General features: G+C 38.4%; 1 long non-coding RNA gene across 1 annotated transcript; it reads left to right on the plus strand.

The window, feature by feature from the left end:
- Positions 1-3,390: 3,390 nt before the first annotated feature.
- On the plus strand, positions 3,391-5,678 carry LOC145511122 (uncharacterized). Its single transcript, XR_014057523.1, has 2 exons — positions 3,391-4,009; positions 5,572-5,678. It is a non-coding gene; the product is annotated as an uncharacterized LOC145511122 (long non-coding RNA).
- The last annotated feature ends 471 nt before the right edge of the window (positions 5,679-6,149 follow it).

A 6,149-nucleotide genomic window follows, 5' to 3' on the forward strand; every position in this document is an offset into this window, starting at 1 on the left:
ATCAACATATAAAGAGAGAAACAACAGGAATTTGTAGTAAGCACAAAAACAGATAAAGATTACTCACAATTTTTCATAAGATCTTATTTTCTCTTGCTTCTTTCTTGTTTTTTCATAACCTTTCTTTAAATTTTTTTTTGTTTTTTAATTTTTACAATGTTGTTTTGGTTTCTGCCATACAATGATATGAATCAGCCATAATTATACATATATCACCTCCATCTTGAGCCTCCCTCCTTTTCTCCCATTCCACCTCTCTAGGTCATCACAGAACAATAGGCTGGGCTCCCTGTGTTATACAGCCACTTCTCACCAACTATCCATTTTACACAAGATAGTGTATATATGTTGATGCTACTTTTATACAAAAAAAGAAGGGAATTTACATGACATAATAAAAGATATGCAAAACCTAAGGAGACACAGTTTTCTTAATCTTTCAAACTTATTTTTATAGATGCAGAATACACTTAAAATAAATAACTTAAGCTGATTTTTTTTGCTGCAAACAATTTTAACCCCAGTTGACCAAGCAAGAACCTGAGAGTCATTCTTTACTCTTCTCTCTTCCCTGAACTCTGATTGGAACAGTCCCCAAGACTTGTCATAACTGTACTGTAAGTACATATGTGCTATACATATGTGCTAAGAAACAGGAGAAACCTAGTAGACACTCAAGAGATCAAGAAGAGATGGAAATAATACACAGAAGAACTGTACAAAAAAGATTTTAATGAACCGGATTACTATGATGGTGTAGTCAGCCACCCAGAGCCAGACATTCTGGAGAGGAAAGTCAAATGGGCCTTAGGAAGCACTGCTGTTAATAAACCTAGTGGATGGGACAGAATTCCAGTAGAACTATTCAAAACCCCAAAGGATGATGCCATCAATGTGTTGCATTCAATACGTCAGCAAATCTGGAAGACCCAGCAGTGGCCACAGGACTGGAAAAGGTCTTCCTCCCAATTCCCAAGAAGGGTAGTACCAAAGAATGTCCTAACCATTGGACAATGGCACTCATCTCCCATGCAAGTAAGGTGATGCTTAAAATCTGGCATGCTAGGCTTCAGCACTATGTGAAACAAGAACTTCCAGATGTCTAAGCTGGGTTGAGAAAAGGAAGTAGAACTGGAGATCAAATTGCTAACATTCGCTGAGTCATAGAGAAAGCTAGGGGATTCCAGAAAAACATCTAACTCTGTTTCATCAACTGTGCCAAAGCCTTTGACTGTGTGGATCATAATAAACTGTGGAAAGCTCTTAAAGAGATGGGAATACTAGGCCGTCTTACCTGTCTCCTGAGAAACCTGTATGCGGGTCAAGAAGCAACAGTTAGAACCCTGTGTGGAAAACTGATTAGTTCAAGATTGAGAAAGGAGTACGACAGGGCTGTCTGCTGTCACACTGTTTGTTTAACCTATATGCTGAGCACATCATGAGAAACTGGGCTGGATGAGTTACAAGCTGGAATCAAGATAGGCAGGAGAAACAACAACCTCAGATATGAGATTGATGCCATTCTAATGGCAGAAAGTGAAGAGGAACTAAAGAGCCTCTTGATGAGAGTGGAAGAGGAGAGTGAAAGAGCTGGCTTACAACTGAATATTAAAAAAAACTAAGGTCATGGCATCTGGTGCCATTACTTCATGGCAAATAGAAAGGGGAAAATGTGGAAGTAGTGACAGATTTCCTCTTCTTGGGCTCTAAAATCACTGTGGATGATGACTGAAGCCATGAAATTAGAAGACAATTGCTTCTTGGCAGGAAAATGATGACAAACCTAGACAATGTGTTGAAAAGCAGAGACACTACCCTGCTGACAAAGGCCTGTATAGTCAAAGCTATGGTCTTCCCAGTGGTCAAGTACGATTGTGAGAGTTGGACCATAAAGAAGGTGGAGTGCTGAAGAATTGACGCATTCAGACTGTGGTGCTGGATAAGACTTCTGAGAGTCCCTTGGACAGCAATGAGATTAAACCAGTCAATTTTATGGGAAATCAACCCTGAATACTCATTGGAAGGACTGATGCTGAAGCTGAAACTCCAGTATTTTGGTCATCTGATGCAAATGGCTGACTCACTGGAAAAGTCCCTGATGCTGGGAAAGATTGAGGGCAGATGGAGAAGAGGGCTTTCGAGGATGAGATGGCTGGATGGCATCACCGATGCAATGGACATGAACTTGGGCAACCTCCGGGAGATGCTGAGAGACAGAAGGCCTGGCATGCTGCAGTCCATGGAGTCACAAAGAGTTGAACACAACTGGGATACTGAACAACAACAACACAAAGCTGATTCTTTTTATTGCAAACAGTTTTAACCTCAATTGACCAAACAAGAAACTGAGAGTTATTCTTTACTCTTCTCCCCTCTCTGAACTCTGATTGGAATAGTCTCAAGACTTATCACATTTATACTATATTTATGTGCTAAGTCGCTTCAGTCATATCTGATTCTTTGTGACCCTATGGACCATAGCCCACCACTATGGTCCTCTGTTTATGAGATTCTCCAGGCAAGAATACTGGAGTGGTTTGTCATGCCCTCCTCCAGGGGATCTTCCCAACCCAGGGATTCAACTCACATCTCTTATATCTTCTGCATTGGAAGACATTTTCTTTATCACACCTGCGAAGCGCAGGAGAAGGAAAGCTGTATATATATATATTAGCCCATTCTTCTCTATGTCCATTGTCTTACCCTTTACATTTCTTACTCAGATATAACATCCCTGTTCACTTTCTCCTCTTTTATTTATTCTCCACATTGCAACTTGAATTTCATTCCACTGGTTAGAGCTCTTTGATAGTTTCTCTTTAATTCTGGGAAAAAGCAAGCTCTGTGCTCCTGACTAATCCCACCCATATCTGGTGCCTCTATCCTTACTTAGCATCTCTTTACATAAATTTTCAGCTACTCAATAGTTTCATTTTTTTAAATGTTGTCTCTTATGCCTAAAATTTTCCAGGTTATACCATCAATTTGTATCATTCTTTAACCATTCAATATTTGGTTAATGCACTCTCATCATTTAAAGTTCAAAATAAATGTTGAACCTCTGGTTTTTATGACTTCCATTAGAGATTAAATTCCCTTTCTATAAGTTCTTATGAAACCTGAATGTCCAGTTACCTATGATAAGTATAGTTATATTTTACAGTTTATTTTCCTTACTACATAGTAAACTCCATGTGAACAATGTCCTTACCCACCAGTGTTGTAAATACTCAATGAATATTTATTCTGTTAAAAGATTAAGGCATAACTTTCAGTTAAGAAACTGTTTATGTGTATGTTCAGTAGCTTAGTCTTATCTGACTCTCTGTGACCTCATGGACTGCAGCATTCCATGCTTCCCTGTCCTTCACCATCTCCTGGAACTTGCTCAAACTCATGTCCACTGAGTCGGTGATGCCATCTAACCATCTTACCTTCTGTCGTCCCCTTCTCCTCCTGCCTTCAATCTTTCCCAGCATCAGGGTCTTTTCCAAGGTGTCAGTTCTTCGCATCAGATGGCAAAAGTATCGGAGCTTCAGCTTCAGCATTAGTCCTTCCGATGAATATTCAGGATTGATTTCCTTTAGGATTGACTGGTTTGATCTCCTCGCAGTCCAAGGGACTCTCAAGAATCTTCTCCAACACCACAGTTCAAAAACATCAATTCTTTGGCATTCACCCTTCTTTATGGTCCAGCTTTCACATCCATACATGACTACTGAGAAAACCATACCTTTGACTAGACAGAACCGTTTATGTTCCATTAAAAAGAGAAAATGTAGAGACAGAACCAAGTAGTCATAATAAGGTTGTCAAACTGGACAATATTGAGAGATACTAGGAGTTGAGCTTAGACAGTACCTGGTTACTGATTTGATTGTGATGGTGAGCGATGATTATACAGTGCTCAGAGTCTTTAGCGTCTCCCCAGTCTCCCACTTGGACAACTGTACAAATGGTAGTGGTATAAATGATATACAGAGACGAATAGAAGAAGTCAATTTTGAAGGTAAAATTAATCTTTAGTAATATCACATAATTAATTTTAAGTATTCATGGTATATTTGGGCAGAGATTTTCAGTAAGCATGTCAGTGTGTTAGGGACTCAGGAGAGAGATATGTAAGGCTTAGATCAAGATTTGTGATATAGATGGTGGCTGGAATCACAAGAGCAGATGAGACCATCTATCAAGGGCAAAAGCAAGCTTTTGAAAAACACGTATCTCTTGGTAAAGGGCAAAGTGAGAGTGCCCAGTAGAAGCGATAAGGTAGTCCAGAGACAGGAGGGAAAAAGCAGCAGATTAAGATGCTGCTGTTGTTAAAGTGAATGATTTTTTTGAGATGACAAGTCTGATTAATAAAATCAAATATTGCAGTAAGTTGACATAAAGATCAAACAATATTCATTCAATTTAATCACAAATAAATACTGGTGAATGCAACTCCATGCAGATTAGTAAGAAGAAAATAGTCAAATTACATGAGTCACCAGATACATAAAGTTAAGAAAATATATACCACGAGAATAAAGACAACTTTTGATAAATTGTATGGTGAAATTAGGGAGAGAAAAAAGGTAGCTAGAGAATTATTAGGCATTAAGAAAGAGCGCTTTTTTAATGTGGCGGGGTGGCAGTTTTCACATATTCTTATGTCAAAATAAAGTTGCTAAAGAGGAAAACCTTAATGATACTGATGAGATGGGAAAATAAGTGGAAGACACAGAGGAAGTGAAAATAGGTATTTATAAACTATGCAGAAAAATTATCCTTGTGTGTAAAGAGAAAAAGTTAGGGGTGTTTTTGCTTTATGGTCTGTGTTTTCTCTGTGAAATAAGAGCTTGATGAGAGATGGTGTCACCTTGAGATAAGGTTTATCAGCTATCCTATGTGCTTATCTACATTTTTCATCCTTCTTTGTAGTTAGACTGTTGTTCTTTGAATAGTTGTGGCCAGTGGCAAATTAGCAGAATAAATTGTGTCACTTCTGAGCTTAGATCATTAGGAACCAGTGTTCCTTTTGTTTGGTGCTCTGCTATGGAGACATTGAAGGCCACATATTCCAGATGACTTGGCTACAAGATGGTTCAGGACCACATGATCTCTAAGGGCTTACTTAGCAGAGAAATAACTTACTAGTATTTTCCACTGAGATTCCTGTGTGAAATAGATCTCTTGTGAGAGCTCAAAGAGCATAGTGAAGGTTGAAATGACAAAAGAAAGAGCAACAGATGCTGGTAACATAAGGAAGGTGCCTGGCAATTGAAAAAACAGACAATATATTAAATGGCAAACAAAGCTGCTGGAGTGAGACATAGTATATAGGAGATGAGAAAAAGACTGTGTAGTATCTACAGTCAAGGAATGAGTAGAGAAACAAGTGGAAAAAAAAGAATGATCAAAAAGAAGCTAGGTGGTATGCCAATAGAAATCATAAACGTGCTCTAAGATATCAAGGGAAGTAGTTTTAAAAGAAGCACCATTTAATGGAGTCAGTTGTTTCCAAAAAGCAAAAGCCTACGGGAACTGAAAAGAAACCATCTGATTTGATGACTAAACTTTCATCAACAGAAAGGGAACCATTTCAGGAGAGTCATGGGAGAAGATGCTGTGTTATAGGAGGGAGAGTAATCAATACAACACGAGGAAAGGTGTCTTCACTTCCAAGAAACACCAAATAAGAAGTAAAGAGAACAAAGGGAGAATATAATGTAAGAACATTAAAAAATTTTTAATTAAGGAAATTTGAATAATTCCTAGACAAAGGGGACAGTATTAATGAGAGACTGAAAATCAAAGAAAGTTGTCTTAAGATGTTGTTATGGACTGAATTGTGTACCCCTTTCCAAAATTATATGCTGAAGCCCTAACCCTTAATTTTACTATAGGGGATAGAAGATAATTCTTTTAGGGAGGTAACTGAAGTTAGATGAAGTCATAATGGTGGGGTAATAATCCAAAAGGTACTGATGGTATCCTTATAAGGAGAGGAATGAATCCAGAGATCTTTCTCCCTCTGCTCACTGAGAAAAGACCATGTGAGGATGTGGCAAGAAGACCTCCATCAGCAAGCCTGGAAGATGGTTCTCACCAGAAACCAATCCTTGGACTTCCAACTGCAGAACTATGAGAAAATAAACTTCAGCTGT

Source organism: Giraffa tippelskirchi, chromosome 6, assembly GCF_054371585.1.
Source record: "Giraffa tippelskirchi isolate mGirTip1 chromosome 6, T2T-mGirTip1v1.2.pri, whole genome shotgun sequence".
NCBI classification, from domain to species: Eukaryota; Metazoa; Chordata; class Mammalia; order Artiodactyla; family Giraffidae; genus Giraffa; species Giraffa tippelskirchi.